The sequence below is a fragment of the Panthera leo genome, chromosome B1, assembly GCF_018350215.1.
Source record: "Panthera leo isolate Ple1 chromosome B1, P.leo_Ple1_pat1.1, whole genome shotgun sequence".
Classification (NCBI taxonomy): domain Eukaryota; kingdom Metazoa; phylum Chordata; class Mammalia; order Carnivora; family Felidae; genus Panthera; species Panthera leo.
In genome coordinates, this window is record NC_056682.1 from 169,066,490 (window position 1) to 169,087,358 (window position 20,869).

At 36.9% G+C, this 20,869-nt stretch overlaps 1 long non-coding RNA gene and 1 pseudogene across 1 annotated transcript in view; both read right to left on the minus strand.

Annotated features, from left to right (window-relative positions):
* Positions 1-20,869, minus strand: part of LOC122218279 — a 122,736-nt gene that overhangs the window by 42,191 nt on the left and 59,676 nt on the right. The gene's annotated exons all lie outside the window — the stretch shown is intronic.
* Positions 14,474-15,462, minus strand: LOC122218277 (annotated as a pseudogene).

A 20,869-nucleotide genomic window follows, 5' to 3' on the forward strand; every position in this document is an offset into this window, starting at 1 on the left:
TTAGGATTGCTTGTTCTAGTTTCGAGAAGAATGCTGGTGCAATTTTGATTGGGATTGCATTGAATGTGTAGATAGCTTTGGGTAGTATTGACATTTTGACAATATTTATTCTTCCAATCCATGAGCAGGGAATGTCTTTCCATTTCTTTATATCTTCTTCAATTACCTGCATAAGCTTTCTATAGTTTTCAGCATACAGATCTTTTACATCTTTGGTTAGATTTATTCCTAGGTATTTTATGCTTCTTGGTGCAATTGTGAATGGGATCAGTTTCTTCATTTGTCTTTCTGTTGCTTCATTGTTAGTGTATAAGAATGCAACTGATTTCTGCACATTGATTTTGTATCCTGCAACTTTGCTCAATCGTGACTTTAATGTCTCATCTTGATTCCTCCCTTTGGGATGATGGCATGTCATAGTAGTGATGCTTAGAACTTCAGCAGCCACCTTGCCTCCTGATGCAAAAAGGGGGATAAAAATTAAATGCACCGAGGAACAGAAGGGTGGGAAGAAACTGGGTCTCTGATGACATCACAGAGCTGATGAACTTGATGTACTGCCTCTTTCATATGCGTTGTAAGAGAATAAAATGTCCCAAATGCTCAGTTGGGTGTTGAATTGCAGACCTATCATCTTAACTGAAACAGTATCAAAGCACTTTCAAAATATCGAGAACATATATGATATGATGGATCACAAAAAAATTTAAGCCATTGATCAGGCTTAGATAATATAAGCCTATTCCTGAAGTCAGCTGCCCTGAGTGGGAAAGGGAGTTTCTTTTCTCTAATATGCTCCTCTGAATAGCCTGACTGAGATGAAAGGCATAGTTAAGGATAAGCAATGATACTTCTGGGTCCCCTCTGAGTCTTGAGGTGCAATTCACAACAAGAACCATCTTTAAGAAAATAGTGGACATTGGGGCACCTGGGTGGCTCAATCGGTTAAGTGGCCAACTTCGGCTCAGGTCATGATCTCACGGTCCTTGAGTTTGAGCCCCGTGTCAGGCTCTGTGCTGTCAGTTCGGAGCCTGGAGCCTGTTTCGGATTCTATGTCTCCCTCTCTCTCTAGCCCTCCCCTGTTTGCACTCTGTCTCTCTCTGTCTTTCAAAAATGAATAAATGTTAAAAAAAAAAAAGAAAAGAAAAAGAACATAGTGGACAATGATTAAGCTTTTAGAACTTTTCCTCAAGAAGATAAGCTGTTACATTAGCTGATCTCATCTGATAATCTTTTTTTTTTAAATTTCTATTTCTGGTTATTACTACACACAGCATAGAAGACATACCTAAGTACCTAAAAGGAAAGGGCACATTTGATATTTACAAATAGTCCTGGTTGCAGATCAGTGCTAGAGGCTAAGAATGCATGGCTGTGCTAACAGCATGCATTCTATTCCTTCTGCCTATCCCTTAGTTGTACCCTCAGCCACGCCCTTTTAATAATGAAAATAAATGGCATGAAAATATGCTGGCATACCAAATACAGTTTTTATACATCTGTCTTGTTGGTAGAAACGCGAATGGAACCTTGAAGGACTAATTGGAATTTTCCAGATGAGGAGAGGATATTCACTAACAGGTAGAAGTGGATGTGCAAAGATTCCAAAACAATTGAGATGTAAAGAGCTAATTATGGCAGGCATGAAAGATCCATGTGAGGGAGGAGTAGCAGATGGGAAAGGCGGGACCTTCTATCTATACTGAAAAGTTTAACCGCAAAGAAGGTGGTATGAGGGAATTTAGACCAAAAAGTAAAAGATCATTCTGGCAGTTTCAGATGGGATGAATTAGAATGAAAGGAGTCTGGAGGTAAGAAGAAAACAATTCCAACAAAAAAAGATGACAGTGCAATGGGTATGAATCAAGAAATAATAAGAGACAGACTGAAGGAATTAGCAATTAATTAAATGTAAGGGTAACAGGACCAGGGGCAGTTTGAAGATAACTCACTTCTGACAATTAACTGGGATGGAGAGTTATGACATCCTTTACAGTATATAATAAAAAGGAGTTGGGTTTTGTGTGAAGAGAAAGAAGGAGATAATGAGTATACTTTTTATAGTGTCAAGTTTGAGGCACTCATAGTTTACTCAGGTAAAGCTGTCCAACGGATCAGAGGTTCCTAGGTTTTTAGGTTTCACATACCAGCAAAATTTTCAAATAAATATGAGGGACCAGTTTAAGACTGCCAATTTTTTTCTTTTGATAAGACAGGATGTGTTCTTTAAAAAACAAAAAACTATCATCTTATAATATCAACATTTCATTCTTACAAAAGGATATTTCAACACCAAAAATTAAGGCATGAATCTTGATACAAAAGGCTATTGTTAATTCAATAAGTTAACTTAATTGTTAACTTGCCTTCAATTCAAAACTCAACTGAAGCATCCTTATTTTTTTCAATTCCTCTTGTACTGATGTAATCCTCATCACTGATATACAACAGGCCCCAAATGGCATTTGAAACCACCTCATACAGAGATTTGGAGCCCAACAGAGAAGCTTTAGTTAAAGATCTGAAATCATAAGCATATTATTTGAAGTAGACAAATAGATAATCAAAAGTACTGTTTATCTGGCACTTTCTATGTGCCAAGCACTAAGCACTATGATAAAGGCTTTATATATATCTCATTTCAAAATCTCAACAACTCTAGGAGGTAAGAGGAGATAGCTCATTTTTACAGATGAGGACATTGAGCCTAGAGATACTAAGTTACCCAAGATCACAAAGCAGGAAATGGCAGAGCTAATATTCAAGATTTCTCTAACTAGAAGCTCTATGCTTTTAAGTGTGATGTTATACTGCCACCCTGGAAAAAAACATACAGAATAAGAGAGAGCATCTAAGATGGAACTTAGGAATACTGACACTTTAAGTGCTTCAAAACAAAACAAAACAAGCCCAGAAGAGAAAAATAAGCAGGGCCATGTAAAACAAAGGAGAGGAGAACTTCCTAAAGAAATGTGTTGTCAAAGGTGAAGGGTATTAAGGGGTTCCAACTACCAGTTATAAAATAAGTAGGTCACAAAAATAAAAAGTACAGCATAGAGAACATAATCAATAATATTGTAATTACTTTTTCTGGTGGCAGATGGTAACTACACCTACTATGGTGAGCATTTTGTTAGGTATATAATTGTTGAGTCACTATGCTGTGCACCTGAAACTAATACAATATTGTGTGTCGACTACACTTAAATTTTTAGAAAATGCTAAATGTCACAGAGAAGGAAAAAGTAAATTAAACATGTAAAAAATTACATTTATAAAAATCCAGTAAAAAATTATACATGGCATCTACTTCTAATGAAAGTCCGTGAATAATACTCTTTGGTCCTGCAGACCCTTGCACATGTCAGCAGTCAATCAATTAGTAGGATCATGAACTTACCCTAGAACCCATGTATCTAACTCATTTTGCAAACCTTAAAGCAACCTGAGAGGCTTAAACCTGAATCATCTGAGTAGTTACATTAGCTATCATTTGAACTCCTGACCCTAATATTAAATAAATTTTTCAGGATCAAATCAAGTCATATTCAAATTTATACAATAATATCTGTTGCAGTCTAAGTGCCTCTAACCAGAAATATGCTTTTAAATGTAATTTATAATTTAGGAACTCTGGGTATAGAGTATTATGTTTGCCACAATCCTATGGCTTATGTTATACAATTTCAATTATAAAAGATCTAACTGGTGCAAAGATTTGAAATGCAATTTCAAATTACGACCACCAGGAGGCATTGGTGCATTGGTATCATGGTTTGAATAATTAAGACCATGCTTTTCATAAGATAAAGACAATCACTCTTACTAAGTTCTAACACAGATTTCCAATCATAAATTCTCCATCCCTTATGTGCCAGTCATAAATTATTACCTCCTAGCTTCAAATTCTTACTTTTTGCTTGCTCTGTGAGAATGGATCTGGGCCCCTTAAATATTGTCCCCTGTCTGCCACATAATGTCAAACTTTGTCAGTAGACGGTGCTGGAGAGACACTGCAGGAGCAAAGGGTTTTGCTTCCTCGTTCTGATGCACTCACTTGGCAGACTCCCACAGTGCATCTGCAGTGTCTAGTTCCTATAGTGTAGTCCACTTCCAGCACCAGATTCCTGCAGTGTATATGGCTTCTTCAGAGCCAGTCTCCTGAAATACACAGTGGCCAGCAGTACAGTGGTCATGATCACCCTCGGGCAGATTTGTACCACTGCTTCAAATGATACACCTCCTCAACAACTTTTCTGGGAGCCCTAGAAAGCAGAATTCTGGCCAGTTCCTGAGGACAGATTTCCAGTAAATTCCCCCAGGGTACCCTCACAGTGACTTCTGCGACAGTCACTAAAAGGGCTGTGTTTTTTCCCACAGGATTCAGATCTCAGCTGTGGAGGAGAGGGGCAAAATGGGATCTATTCTTAGGACTCTCCAGCTCAGCCCTGGGTAGTAACTGCACTTATGTCTGTTATACTGTATTCGTTAATGTTCTCTTTACTTATTACTAGCAAAACCCTAATTGCTCCAATGTCCTGTTGCAGTTAATAATTCTTTATATAAAACCTTTCCTATTCAAGTTGCTGTAAGATATCTCTCCCTTGATTTGACCCAGACTAATAAACTTTTCTTTATATTCTCCTTTATGAAAATAATGAAACTAATAAACTAAATAATAGTAGCTCTCTATAAACTTAGGAGGTGATAACATCACAACTCTTAAATAAAAGATTCAAATTATACCTTTCACAATAAATCTTAACTTTGCTAGTTCATCATGTTTCCCAAGCTGGAGCCAGACACCCTTTCTAGTGGGTTTTCCTTAATCTTTCTTTACATTGCCTCTACATGAAAAGGAGAAGAAGAAATACAACTGAAACACCCTGGAAAGACAGTTGAGAATGAATGCTAGGATCCTGCTGTTGTTTAAATTCTCACAATGACGCCAAGTAGTATAATTTCAATGTTACCTGTGGGGGATTGACACTTAGGATAAATTACTCACCAAAGTTCATACACCTAGTAAACAGTGGAGATGGGATTCAATGCTAGGCATGCCTGAGTCCAAACTCCCGACACTTCACCTCAGAGAGCTTCCCAAGATGGATTTTTGCTTTTGTGTAACTGGCTCTCTTCTCTCTCATTTGGACACAGCAGGCTGCTCATTTGGACTAAACTGTTAGTTTGTGTTTTCATCCTCTTTGCCCTCAGAACAGTTGCTTCTCTCTGCATGTCTCAGAAGAAAAAGAAAGCAATAAACAACTACCTAGTATTCAACTGCAATTGGGAGCAGCCAAAAAAAATGTTTTCATGTGTATTTCCCTTCAAAAAGAAATACTTTCTGCAATATAAGGAAAGGAACAAAAATTGCACCCCGTCTTTTCTTTTTCCAATCAAAATAGGCTATTTAGGCTACAACCATATAATTAAATTTTAGCCCTAGAAGTACTGGTTTATATTACACTAAAGTAGCACATTTTCAAGTGCTGAAAGGGGAAAAAAAAACCCGTCAACCCTAAATTCTATACCTGGCGAAAATATCCTTCAAGTATGAAGGCAAATTAAGACAATCTCAGATGAAGTAAAACTAAAGGAATGTGTACCTCTAAGGGCAGCAGACCTACCCATAGAGAATGGAGACAGGGAATTCTCCAAACAGAAAGTAAATGACTTCAGAAAGGAAGAAATAACAATGCAATAGGTTTAAAAAAAGGGAGGGAGGTTGGGAAGTAAACATAATATAGACTATACTTCTCCTGAGTTTTTTAATCATGTTTCATGTTTGAGGCAAAAACTATAATACTAGTTGATGGGGTTTTTGATGTGGGTAGAGAAAATAAATTTTTAAAGTGGAGAGGATTACGGGACCTAAATGGAAGTAAGATTTCTACACGTAAAACGGCAAAATTTTTCCAGTATATTGTTATCACAATTACATATATTCATCATAAAACTAAAGCAACCCCTTAGAAAATGATACATGTAAAAAAGGTTCAACTGAAATGAGGACCTTTAGATCAAATGTTAACATCCACTAGAGAGAATCTACGTCAGAAGAGGCATTCGACAGCCAGAAACAGGATAACTCGGTCACCCACCTTCTATCTTCAGCTTCTCTGGTGCTGGAATAGAACAGCCAAGAACTAGAATGGCCATGGTGGAAGAAATGGACCTTTGCATGGTCTGTGGGTCCAGGGACCATCGGCGTGGGCTAATTCTCACCAATACTGATCTCGCTATTGCCACTGCTGAACATCTAACTTGCCAGCAGTAGAGAACAACAGTGAGTGTCCAAATGGTGCTATCTTTCTGTAAGACCAATAAGACACTTATCTCCTGGAAAGAGTAATGTTCCATCCTGTCTGTGCTTGACCCACTATTCCAGGTGCAGCTCTGCCTTTTTGGGGTCACAACTCCCAGCCAGCACCACTACCTAGGGCTCAGAGCATGTGTAATTTACTGCCATGGAATCCTGCATAACATTACCATGTACCTACATACCCACTGTACAGTGAAGGAGCAGCAACAGTGGTCTTGTGTCAACAGCATCCATTGTTCCTACCACATATTGTTCCATCTAAGCTGCCAACCCATTAGGAGATTGAAATGGACTTTTAAATATGCTGCTAAAATAGAAGCTTGAAGAGAACACCTTTAAAGGATAGGGCCCTATCTTTTTATCATTCAGCATAGTATCTTAATCCAATAGCCCTTCTATAGTGCTATGTCCATAACAGTAGAATAAATGGTCTGTCTAAGACGGGATAGAGGAAGAAGCAGTCCCACTCATTCTCACCCCCCAGAAACCCACTTGGGGAAACACACATAATGTCTCCACAATTTTAGGTTCTGTGTAATCCCTCCTCCAAGGACCCAGCAAGAATCCCACTAATCTTGGAGTTAACACTGCTTTCTGTTCACTTTGGGATCCTCGTGCCAGGAGATCAGCAAGCGAAGAAAAGGATTACTACTCTGACAGCAATAATGGACCAGCACAATCAGGAGGAACCATAACTTCTGTGACAGATTAGGGGCAAGGGAGAATATGCTGAGCACTCAGGTAAGCCATGTAACCTTCATTCCCAGCTATAATTGTACATGGGAAAGCACAGAAACCATGACCTGGTAAAGGCAGAGTGACCAAAAGGCTCACACCCTTCAGAATAAGGATGAGGCCTGGGGCATTCCACCAGGCAAACTGCACAGATTGGCAGAAGCGCTAATCACTGGGGAGAGGAATTTAAAATTGGCAGTGGAGGCAGGAAGTGATGCATATTAGTTGTAATCTCAGGACAAACTACAGCAGCAGCAGCTAGAGCTCCTCCCAGTAACCCCCTTGTAAGGTTTTCCAATCAGAATTCTGAAGAGGCTGTGCCATGACCTCTGGGTATCTGAGCTCAAAGGATGGACTGTAAAGAATCCTGCTGGTAAACAACCATCATCATGTAAACAGGGGGGGCAACTTTTCCCTCACAACTGTATTAGTTGATAACTCACAGCTACTCCTGTCTCTGGAAACTTGCCCTCACAAGAACAGGAACAGCCTTGCCTAATAGGCTATGATCACCTACCCCTCCAAGGGAAGACACTGCCAATGACTGAGTTCCATGATGTAGGAAAACTTTGTTGTGGGAGAACTTTGAAGCTTCCTGTGGGATTAAACAAGCTAGTCTCCAGCTAAGCCCACATTCTGGCTCAGCTTCTTATTTGTCTTTTTTTCCTGTTTCATCCTATTGTCCTCATTTCTCTTCAAGTGCTCTTTTGATAAACCACCTGAACAAGAATTCCTGTCCCATGCTCTGCTCCTAGAAACTCAAGCAAAAACACTTATGTACAACCTCACTCTGCTAGACATGCCTTGGGAAACTTGATGGATTTCCATCAAATCTGAAGCTTGAAAGAAAATTGTTAAATTGAAATCTGTAGGTAACACAAACTCTGTTACAACTGGATGCGTTTCATGTTAGTTAACTTAGGAAACCAGAATTTATGGTAAATGTAATAAAACACTAAATATTCAAGAGTCAATAAGCTTCCTATTTCTGCTTTGATGATGTCTTTCCAAAATCTTCATTACTCTAAAGGCAAGAAACATGCAATCACACAAAGAGCTTAACTTTCAAATTAGTTGGTTAGTATGCCCAGAAAATTGCAACAGCAGTCACACAGAACTAAAATAAATGACTTCTGAAATAACTTTCACATAAAATTTATTCTGCTTATTATTAATCATTATTCAGGTGATTTCCACAAAAGTCCAATTAAAAAAATATTCCAAAACAAGGTCACAAATCAGCATTTTACTATAGCAGGAAATATTTCTAGAAATGATTTATAATACAATGGATTCAAAAAACATTAAGTTGAGGAAAAAACAAAAATAAAAACACCCGCAGAGAATTTAAAATCTTAATTGGTAAACATAATAGTAGGAAACCTGGTGGGTTCAACTCTTCTCTGGGCAAAACACAGAGCACGTGTATTACTTTCTAACTCTGGCTCTCCTAGACTTTAAGACTAGAAATTTATAATCTAGGTGATCAAAGTAAAATTATGAAAAAAGTGGGTCTGTTGTACCCACTGTCACCTGCAAACTAGTTAAAGGAGCTTCAACATTACTACTTGATATGAGCTTAATATGTGAACATGAAGTTTGGAAAACTCAGTAGATTGGAATCTGACTCTCATATGATGAATTTAAACATCCAGAGGAAAGGCATTTACCTGCTGATGAATGAATCCAGACTGTGAGGTCTACCTACACTCCAGAGTTTATCAGGTCAAAGAGTACATGAAAGATTCCAGTGTCCCAATTATGGATCATGCATAAAAAGAAGAACATATGAAGGTTTGTATTATGTCCTATCCAACAGGACCCACTGGGAAGGGCAATGGGACTTATATATACCCTGCTGGATTCCTAGTAACTGAGGAGAGACTGAGTGATGAACTAGAAGAAAATGCATCACTTATTACAAGATAACTACAAGTGAGAAGTTCCCAAATATGTGATAGAATCTCTGAAAGCCTCGTGAGAGAAAAACTCATCTTTTAACCCCTCCTGGACCCAGAAGGTATAAAGACAGAGTAAGTCATTTTTAAGTCTAATAAAAATTTCCTGCATCTAATGCTTAAGCACAAAGGGAGTTTACTGGAAGAAAATTTATCTTAAGTATAACCTGAAGAAGAAAAACCGACAGCAAACATCAGACTCAATGGGGAAATGAAAGCTTTTCTCCTAAGGTCAGGAACAAGACAAGGATGTCCACTCTCACCACTTTTATTCAACATAATACTGAAAGTCCTAGCCACAGCAATCAGGCAGGAAGAGGACAGAAAGAAGAAGGAAGAAGGAAGAAAAAAGAAAGAAGGAGAAGGAGAAGAAGAAATAATAAAAGGCATTCATATTGGTTAAGAAGAAGTAAAACTTTCATTATTTGCAGATGCTATGATACTATTTATAGAAAACCCAAAAGACTCCACTAAAAATCTACTAGAAATAATAAATGAATTCAGTAAAGTCATGGGATACAAAATCAACGTACAGAAATCTGTTGCATTCTTATACACAAATAATGAAGCAGCAGAAAGTGGAATTAAGAAAATAATCCCATTTACAATTCCACCAAAAATAATAAAATATCTAGGAATACACTTAACTAAAGAGGTGAAAGACCTGTATTCTGAAAACTATAAAACACTGATGAAAGAAATTGAAGATAACACAAACAAATGGAAAGATATTCCATGCTCATGGACTGGAAGAATTAATATCGTTAAAATGTCTATACTAGCCAAAGCAATCTACACATTTAACGCAATCTCCATCAAAATACCAATAGCATTTTTTACAGAACTATAACAAACAACCCTAAAATTTATATGGAACCACAAAAGACCTCAAATAGCCAAAGAATTCTTAAAAAAGCAGAACAAAACTGAAGGTATCACAATTCCAGAATTCAAGGTATATTACAAAGCTATAGCAATCAAAATAGTATGGGATTGACATAAAAATAGACACATAGATCAATAGAACAGAATATAAAACCCAGAAGCTGGGGTGCCTGGGTGACTCAGCGGTTTGAGCATGCAACTTCAGCTCAGGTCAAGATCTCATGAATCTTCAACAAAGAATTAAAGAATATACAATGGGAAAAAGTCTCTTTGACAAATGGTGTAGAAAAACTGGACAGCTACCTGCAAAAGAATGAAACAGGACCACTATCTTATACTATAGACAAAAATAAAGTTAAAATTGATTAAAGACCTAAATGTGAGACCTGAAATCATAAAAATCCTAGAAGAGAGCACAGGCAGTACTTTATCTGACTTTGGCCATAGCAACAGTTTTCTAGATATGTATCCTGTGGCAAAGAAAATAAAAGCAAAAATAAACTACTGGAGCTACATCAAACTAAATAGCTTCTGCACAGCAAAGGAAACAACAAAACTAAAAGGTAAACTACCGAATGGGAGAAGATATCTGCAAATGACATCTCTGATAAAGGGTTAGTATCTAAAATATATATAGAAATTAGAAAACCCAACACCCCAAAACCAAATAATCCAATTTAAAAATGGGCTGAAGACATGAACAGACATACTGATGGCCAACAGACACATGAAAAGATGCTCAACATGACGAATCATCAGGGAAATATAAATCAAAACTACAATGAGATACCACCTCACATCTGTCAGAATAGCTAAAATTAATAACCCAGGAAACAACAGGTGCTGGTGAGGATATGGAGAAAGGGGAACCCTCTTACACTGTTGATAGGAATGCAATCTGCTGCACCCTCTCTGAAAAACAGTGTGAAGTTTCCTCAAATAGTTAAAAATAGAACTACCCTATAATCCAGTAATCACACTACTGGGCATTTACTCCAAAATACAAGAACACTAATTCACAGGGATACATGGACCCCTATGTTTACTGCAGCACTTTTTAAAATGTCCAAATTATGGAAGCAACCCCAGTGTCCATCAATAGATGAATGGATAAAGATGTGGTATATATATACATATATATGTATATATATATATAGATATAGATATAGATGTATATATGTGTGTGTATATATATACATCTATATCTATATCTATATATATATATACACACACACAATGGAATATTACTCAGCCATATAAAATAATGAAATTTTGCCATTTGCAACAATATGGATGGAGCTAGACAGTATTATGCTAAGTGAAATAAGTCAGTAAGAGAGAGAAAAATACCATATGATTTCACTCATATGTGGAATTTAAGTAACGAGCAAAGGAGAAAGAGAGACAAACCAAGAAATACACTCTTAACTATAGAGAACAAACTGAAGGTTACCAGAGGGGAGGTGGGTGGGAGAATGGGTTAAATAGGCAAAGAGAATTAAAGAATACACTTAATGTGATGAACACCGAGTAATGTATAGAATATCCATATTACAATATATTGTTCCCCGAAAAATAATACAACACTTAATTTTAACTATACTGGAATTAAAATTAAAAAATTAGTTAAAATATGTATAATCTAAGGAAAAGTTGAGCATTTATTTTTTTTTAAGTTTATTTATTTTTGAGACAGAGATAGAACACAAGCGGGGGAGGGGCAGAGAGAGAGAGAGAGAAAGAGAGAGAGAGAGAGAGAGAGACAGAATCCGAGCTGTCAGCATAGAGTCCATGAGCTGCGAGACCATGACCTGAGCCAAGGGCGGACGCTTAACCAACTGAGCCACCCAGGAGGCCCAAAAGTTAGGCATTTAAACTGTGGGAAGGATACGAATGCAGGTGGCCCTTGGGTGTCATTAGAAACACAGGCCAGAATGCCATAGAATTTCTGACTCCATCTCTTGCCTCTGCTTACTGTTAAATGTATGTTTTTTGTCCCTTATTTCTCTAAGGACTGTTTCTTCTGTTCCCCAAACCATAGACTGCATCATCTGATAGGGTGCCAAGAGTTATAAAGGTTTACCTATCACAGCTTCTTTCCCTCTGGAGAGACTATGCCATCACTTTGTCCTGAGTACCCACATTCTAGGGATGAAACTCATTTGCCAGCTTGACCAAGGGCTGAAGTCAACTTGTAACATGGCTCCTTCACAGGTACCATGTAGAATGCTCAAAGGGACATTGTGACAAGTGAAAGACATAACTAGTCCCACAGATGCTCACTGCAATATCCCAGCACAAAGACTGTGAATATTAGTTCTGTTATTTAATATCTATGAGAATAAGGGTAAATTGCTCAAGCACTCTGATACTGAACTTCCACATATGTAAAACATGGACAACATTTTTCCTAGTTTCCATCCAAGGTTTCTGTGAGAAACAATAGAGTGAAGATTCTAATAACACTTTGTAAACTAAAAAGCAAGACAAATGATGATGATATAACAACACCCCAACATCATAAGTGATTTCTCTTCCTCTGTATACTTATGGATCATATAAATAATACCACATAGTATACCATTGGATTATCTCTTGCCAAATACTCCTCTCACATGCAAAATGTCTTATCTGTTTCCCCAGCTACGTAGTACATGCTATGAGGGTAAGAGTTGTAAGCCAAGTGGGGATTGCAAACTGGTGACCTATAGACGTGCTTTGTCTCAAATGTCCTTGGACCATCACACTTTTTCCAGAACACACAATCAAGCCACCCTTTTTAACTTGTCTCTTCAAACCTGTCTGGCCACTGCAGTCATTTGAATCTGTGATCCCCAAACAAGAAAGAGCATGGACTACGGAGAAGAAAAGCTGTGAGTTTAAATGCTGGTGGCAGGGGGCACCTGGTGGCTCAGTCAGTTAAGCATCTGACTTCAAATCAGGTCATGATCTCACAGTTTGTGAGTTCAAGCCCTGCATCAGGCTCTGTGCTGATGGCTCAGAGCCTGGAGCCTGCCTCAGATTCTGTGTCTCCTTCTCTCTCTGCCCCTCCCCAACTTGTGCTCACTCTCTCTCTCTCTCAAAAATAAATGTAAAAAAAAATGCTGGTGGCAATAATTTCAAAAAAAATGTTCTCTGGTTATGGATTTTTCTTCCTCCTTCATATTATATGTATTTGGCTATCCACCAAAATGTTAACAGACATTGTGGCCGGGAAATACAATATTCTTCCTACTGAAATAGTAGGATCTTTTTCCCCCAAAGTTCTACTATTTTTATAAGAGCAAAAATTAAAAGTTATTGTTTAGGAAATGAATGAGTAAACTTGGCTAGGCAACTAGTGGTGTATCACTTGGCTTACAGTCATCTTTGTATTGATTTCCCTGGTTCTCATCCCACCCTGCCCTAGGCTATTTGAAAAGCTGCAGCTAAAACCCATCCTCTGTTTTGACCATTTTCTGCCCAGTCATTTTATGCTTCAGCAAAATTCTTACTGCCTTCCTTAATGGACCTCTGGGAATAGAAGAACAACTTCAATAAAAGTACAGAGAATTAAATGATGAGACCAAGCCATAACAAACTCTAAGCTTGTCCTAGATTCCTAGAACATATTACATTAGCATAGTTCCTCTAGATTTTAACATATCCTGGTGCATATTATTCAACAAATAAGTGTTTACATTTATCAAATGCTTTTTCTGCATCAATTTAGTCACTTTTTTTGTCTATTAATATGGTGAATTCCCTTGACATATTTTTTTATGCTGAGACTTCAGTGCATTCCTAGGAGAACTTGATCTGAACAATGAATTAATTTTTAATTATCAAATGTTTCTATAGCTAATATTTAATTTAGAATACTGGAACATGCATCCACAAGTGAAACTGGCTTATAATATTTTTATTGCTTTTATCTGATACCGGAATCAAGATTGCACTAATCTCATTAAATAAGCTGAACTGCTTCTTTTCTGGAAAAAAAATTATAAGATTAATATTTCCTTGAAAATTCAGCAGAAATTCCATGTGAAAGAGACCAAGGGCTACAAAGTTTTGGTGGCAGGGAGGTCTTTTACAACCATTAAATGTCTCTACTGCTTATTGACCTATTCACTTTTTCTAATTTGGGCCCTTTGTATTTTTCCAAGTAGCTTATGCTAAGATCTTGCAAATTACCAAGTATATTCTGACGTAGTTACTCATAATATTTTTTACTTAAAAATCTGTTATATCTGTAGCTATTTTTCTTTTTCATTGCAAGTTTCTGTTTTCATTCTTTTTCATTTTCTTGCTTGATCTTGCTAGAGAGCTTTAGTTTTGTTGATATTTTTATTTTTATTTTTTTTATTTTAGAGAGCACGAGCAGGGAAGAGGGGCAGAGAGAGATCATCTTAAGCAGGTTCCAGGCTCAGCACAATGCAGGACTTGATCCCATGACCCTGGGATCATGACCTGAGTTGAAATCAAGTATCATACACTCAACAAACTGGGCCACCCAGGTGCCCCATATTTTTATTATTTTTATTTCTTCATTTTATTAATTTCTTTTTTAATGTTGTTAATTCTTCTTCCTTGTTTCTTTCAGTTGGCTTCTTTGTATTCTCTCTGCTACATTTTCAACTCCTTCAACTGAATGTTTAGCCTATTTGTTTTCAACCTTTCTGTGTTCTGGTAAAATTACTTGAAACTACACATTTCCATCAAAGGACTATGTTAGCTGTGTCTTACAAACAGTAACTTGTGAGGTTTTATTGTTGTTTAAGTCCTAAAACTTCATAATTCCTTTCATGATCCCCCCCTTTTTTAATATATAAAAAGACATTTTATTATTGTTTTGCTACATAACAGTGAATATACTCAATTGCATTTCCTCAAATGGCAAATAAGACACAAGATAACATCTCTTTGATTCCTGAAAACCTCAATATCATCTGTCTTTTGGAGGATCCAGTTTCCTACAACGTCTATGATACTGTCCACGAGGACACAAACGACGCTTAGTAAAGAACATTTTGCTACGTTGTTCTATCATAGGTTCTTGCTCAAAGTGTTCATTTTTTCCTTGTAATCTGGTTTTCAGCACTTGATCATGTGTTTCTTCATTATTATGCACAGGATCTGGCCGTGGGGTAGGTTTTGTATGTTCATACGGAATGTCCACAGAAGGGTGGTAGCATACTGTCATCCTGTCATCAGTTGTCAAAGCAAACTCTACTTGCAATTATGGTCATCTGGAAGAGGAGAATACGTAGGTTTATGACAAACACAATATAAAGCTCTGTTTTGAATTGGAAATAAATGTTTCCAGATAGTTCTGTTCGATATCTCCCATTTTACTGCTGCTAATACCATGGTGACTCAAGATGCTTATCAGGTGGTATGAAAGAAGATGATCTGAAGAGAAACTGCTTTTAAATTCTGCTTCCAGGCATACCTATTTTCATCCCTGACAGTCACTCATCATAAGCCCGCCATCTTACCTCAATCCTCATAATCTCCTTTTAATCCAAGGATTATTTATTAATATAAAACCTGACATTTAGGATTATGTAAACTATGCTTATTTTCCTGTTTAAAATTTCTAGTGTTAATTGATTATGGTCAGAGAATACAGCATACATGATATTGATTCTTTGGAATTTAAGACTGCGTTTATGGTGTAGTAAATTTTCCATGTGGGGAATACACAAACACATACAAACTCACATATACACACACGTATGTGTATATACACATGTGTATGTATATACATACACATACATATGTCTATATTATATATAAAATAGTTCAAGCTTCCTTATTACATTACTCAGTTCTTTTACATCTCTATTAGTGTTTGATTTATTTTTTTTTAGTGTTTGATTTATTTATCAATTTCTGATGAAAGCAGGTTAAAATCTCTTGCAACATATATTGATACAACTATGTCTCTCTGCCATTATGCTATTGCAGCTTTGTATAGTTTGATGTTATACTGTTAAAGCATATGCATTCATGATGGTTATACCTCCTTGCTCTATTATTTTACCAGTATGTGTCACCATCACCCTTTTTCCCCATATAACATTTTTTGCTCTGACATAACTGGAGTCAGATATTAAGATGGCCTCTCTCTTTTGGTTCATAACGGCCAATATCAGTTTGTATCCTTTTGTTTTCAAATTTCCTGTGTCTTTTTGCCTGATTTGAATCTAAATAGTGCACTGTTGATTTTTTGCATTTTATTTTTTAAAATATCATCTAAACTTCCATATTTTTAACTGGTGAGATGACCATTCACATTTATTAAAACTATTATTATATTTGGATTACTTTTTCACAATTTCCAGTGATTTTACTCTCGCCATTTATCTTTTTTGTCCTTTCTTTCCATTAATTCCATCAAGTTTTCTTCTCTGATACATACCTACAGCACTTATGCTGAGAATTCTAACGTCAGTCCAATTACTATTCTAGTTGATCTGTTCTTCTTCTGTGGCCTTTTAGAGTTTTCTCTTTATTAATACAGTTAATTTTTTAAGCTTATTTATAATTTTGGGAAAGAGAGAGAGAGAGAATGTGCACAAGCAGAGGAGGGGCAGAGAGAAGGAGAGACAGAATCCCAAGCAGACTCCATGCCATCAGCACAGAGTCCGATGCTGAGCTCCAACTCACAAACTGTGAGATCATGACCTGAGCCAAGATCAAGAGTCAGATGCTTAACCTACTGCACCATCCAGGTGCCCCAGTACAGTTAACTTTTGATACAATGTGTCTAAGCATACGTTTTTCAATACCTATTCTGCATGGCAACCTTTAGTCCTTTTTAATCTGAAAGCTTACATCTTTCTTTAATTCTGAGATATTTACCATCATTATTTTGCCCTCTCTGTTCCTTCTGCCCCTTCTGGGATATCCTCTTAAATCCCAATTTAGGGACTTTTATTCTCTATATCCTTTCCTTCATTATTTACTGCTCCTTCTGAAAGATTTCCTGACCAATTTTCCCGCTCACAAACTCAGTCTTTGGCTCTTGTTATCCTGCTATTTATTCCATCTAATTAGTTCTTTACGTCAACTCTTTTTCATATCCAATATTCTCAACTTGGTTCTTTTTGGTTTCGTTGTTGTTAATTTGTGTTACTAACATACTCCTGTGGTAGGCTGAATATTAGCTCTCCTAAAGATGTCCATATTCTAGCCCCTAGAACCTGTGAATATGTTACCTTACATGGTATATTAATTTCCTAAGGATGCCATAACAAAGTACCACAAACTGCATGGATTAAAACAACAGAAATGTATTTTCTTACAGTCCTGGAAGCTAGATATCTAAAATCAAGGTGTTGGCAGGGCATGCTCCCTCTGAAGGGTCTAGGAGAGAATCTGTTCTATGCCTTTCTCTTAGTTTTTGGTGTTGCCTGTAATCCTTGGAATTCCTTGATTTCAAGACATATCACTCTAATATACCAATGTAATCAATTGGCATTCCTCTGTGTGTGTCTCTGTTAAAATTTCCCTCTTCTTAGAAGGACACCAGTCACTGGATTAGGGCTGACTCTAATTCAGTATGACTTCATTTTAACTTGATAATATCTGAAAAGATCCTGTTTTCAAATAAAGTCACACTCACAGTTACTGGAGGTTAGGATCTGAACGTATCCTGTTGGAGGACACTATTCAGCCCAGTACACATGGCAAAAAGAATTTTGCAGTTGTGGTTAACTTAAATATTTTGACATGGGGATATTATATTATCTTGGATTATCCAGGTGGGCTCAGTGTAATCACAAGATTCTTGTAAGAGGCAAGTAGGAAGTTACAAAAGAGAGATGCTATACTGCTGGCTCTGAGCAAAGAAGGAACCATATGCCATGCAATGTAAGTGGTCTTCAGAAACTGGAAAAGAAAAGCAAGTTTTTTCCTTGGAGCCTCCAGAAGGAACCAGCCTTGATGATACCTTGATTTTTAACCCCATCAGACCCACTTTGACTCTGACCTCTGGTATGTTAAGAAAATACATACATGTTTTTATTACCAAGTTTGCTATAACTTTAATTGTAATTAAATTGCTGTTACAGCAGCAATGGGAAACAAACACAACCCCCTTATCTCTTTGAAGATCTTTAGTGTGCTCCTTTTAAATTCTTGACTTATTTGTCCCATGTTTCTAACTTGTATGGTATATAATGTTTCATTATCTGTCTTTCATGAACTCTCTGGGAACCTAGTTATTTTTTTTTTTCTGTGAGCTTGTACACCCCTGGGGCTATCAGCTAGTCTGTCTGCTAATATGTACTGGAGAAGAGAAGTCTAGTCTCTAATCTGCATCACTCCAGGTGACTTTATCTTTTTATTTTTTTTAACTTTATTTATTTATTTGAGAGTGATAGAGCAAGGAGGGGAGGGACAGAGAGACAGAGAGAAAGAGAATCCCAAGCAGGTTCCATGCTTTCAGCCCAGAGCCTGATGTGAGGCCAGAACTCACTAACCACAAAATCATGACCTGAGCTGGAATCAACAGTTGGATGCTCAACCAACTGAGCCATCTAGCACCTAGATGCCCCTAGGTAACTTTTAAAAAAAGAGCAGGGAAGTTAGCCCATGGGTATAGCTTGGACACTGCAGACTCAATGTAGACTACTCCACAAGGAAATTCCTCTGTTCAGGGACTGACCTTGCAACTCTTAAAATGAAGTGATACTGGGGAGAGGAAGTCATATTGTGGTCCACCTGTCCTGAGGTTTGAAAGAAAAGATGTAAGGGAATAAAACCATAAAAGTGTGTTCATTATACACCTGCTTGAATCATCTCTTTGTCCCAGCAGTACCTGATAGGAACTGATAAGGAACACTGCCTGATGGCCCAGGGGCCCTGGGCTGTTGCTGCAGATTTTTGGTGGCTATGGGGCAGGTAATGAATGCCCAGAGGCCATGTGAGTAAGAGGCAAAAGCGGACTGAAGTGCTGTCCCCCAGTCTCTCTTCCTTTTGCTGTCTGGTAACCCTTAGCCTAAGCTTTTGGTACCTGTATTGGCTTTTCTCAATTTTTTTTTTTTCCTGGCAATTCCTTATATACAAACTTTCTTATTACTTCTGGAGATTCTTCAAAGCAGACACTGAAATAAGGAATCAGTAATTCATATGAGTTTTCCATTTTTGTTAACTTTCTTTTCTATGTCGGACAAAACGGGACTGCAAAATAATGCTAATCATCCCTCTGTAAATGGGAGGGCAGTGGTTAAATGGGGGGTATAAGACAATATTGGAAGAATCAGGATTGTGTGTGGCTATGAAAAGCTCTTCACTCAGAAATCAACATGATGACCTGGGTAATTCAGAATGCAAAAATGGGTAGATGTCCTCATGTTGGAACCAGTTTCATTTGAAATAAGCTTTCTGTGTGATAAATAATTTTTTGTTTTCATGAAGCTAGTTAGCTTCAGGTTATCACTGGGCTTACGCTGTTGGTTCTCTTACATTATGTCTTTATAAGGAGATACCTAGTGAACCAATTTATTCCAGAGGTACAGAGCCAGAATCCAGCCCACTCAGCTCCTACGCTCGCACATGTTACTTGAAAATGCCTTTTCCTTTTCACTCTCTTGTTTGTGGTCTGTGACTACCACCATATCCAAATCACATTTAGGGATTCAACCTACCCATAAGAAGCAGTAAAAATGAAAAAATTCTTCATAGAAGAATAGTTCTGAACAGAAAAGCAATTTGAATTGATATCCACCAAGTTTTTCTTCAGACAATTTAACCTAGAGAATGATTCTTCTACAATTAAAGAGGAATTGTTAGAAATTGTTTTTTTCCCTTAAATAAATTATATATAGCTTGATAGAGTATTACTCCATTGCTACAAAATTAAGAGAGATCATTATATACACATTCACTCACAAGCCAAAATAATGAGACTTCCAAGAATTAATAAAAAAAAAGACAATGAACCAAACAAAACATATACATGAATTAGAACTATTGGAACTAATGGGTCCAAAATTTTAAAAAAGAATAATATTCTCAAAGACATAAAGGATAAAAATAGATATATATATACACATTATCTAAGATTTCCTTCATGTCCTTCCTCCCTCCTTTATCTCTACTAAACATAACTTGTACTATAAGTATTTACTATACACATGCTGGCTCAATATTCTTTTTTTTAATGCTTTACTGAGATATTATTGACATGCAAAAAAGCTGTACATCTTTGATGTATACAATCTGATAAGTTTGGACGTAAGTATACACGCATGAAACCATCATCACAATCAATTCCATAAACATATTCACTACCACCAAAAGTTTCCTCCTACCTTCTTTATTTTTGTATGTATAATAAGACCTTAACATAACAGCTACCCTCTTAGAAAATGTGTAAATACACCATACAGTTTGTTACAAAGGTATAATAATCAAAACAGTATGTTACCGACATAAAAACAGACACATATACCAATGGAACAGAATAGAGAGCCCAGAAATAAACCTTCTCATATATGGTCAACTGATCTTCAACAAAGGTGTCAAAAATACACAGTGGAGAATGGGTGGTCTTGTCAATAAAAGGTGTTGGAAAAACTGGATATCCACATGGAAAGGAATTTAATTGGGCCATTTTCTTACACCATACACAAAAATCAACCCCAAATGCGGTAAAAACTTAAACATAAGGCCTAAAACTGTAAAACTCCTAGAGGAACACCTAGGGAAAAGGGCTTCTTGATATTGGCCTTGGCAATGATTTCTTGAATATAACGCCAAAAGCATAGGCAGCAAAAGCAAAAACAAACAAATGGGAGTTACACAAAACTAAAGATCTACACAGCAAAGGAAGCAATCAATAAAGTCAAAAGACAACCTATGGAATGGGAGAAAATATTTACAAACCATACATCTAATAAAGGGTTAATATCCAAAATATATAAGGAATTCCTATGACTCCAGAACAAAAAACAAATAATTTTGGGCAAAGGATCTG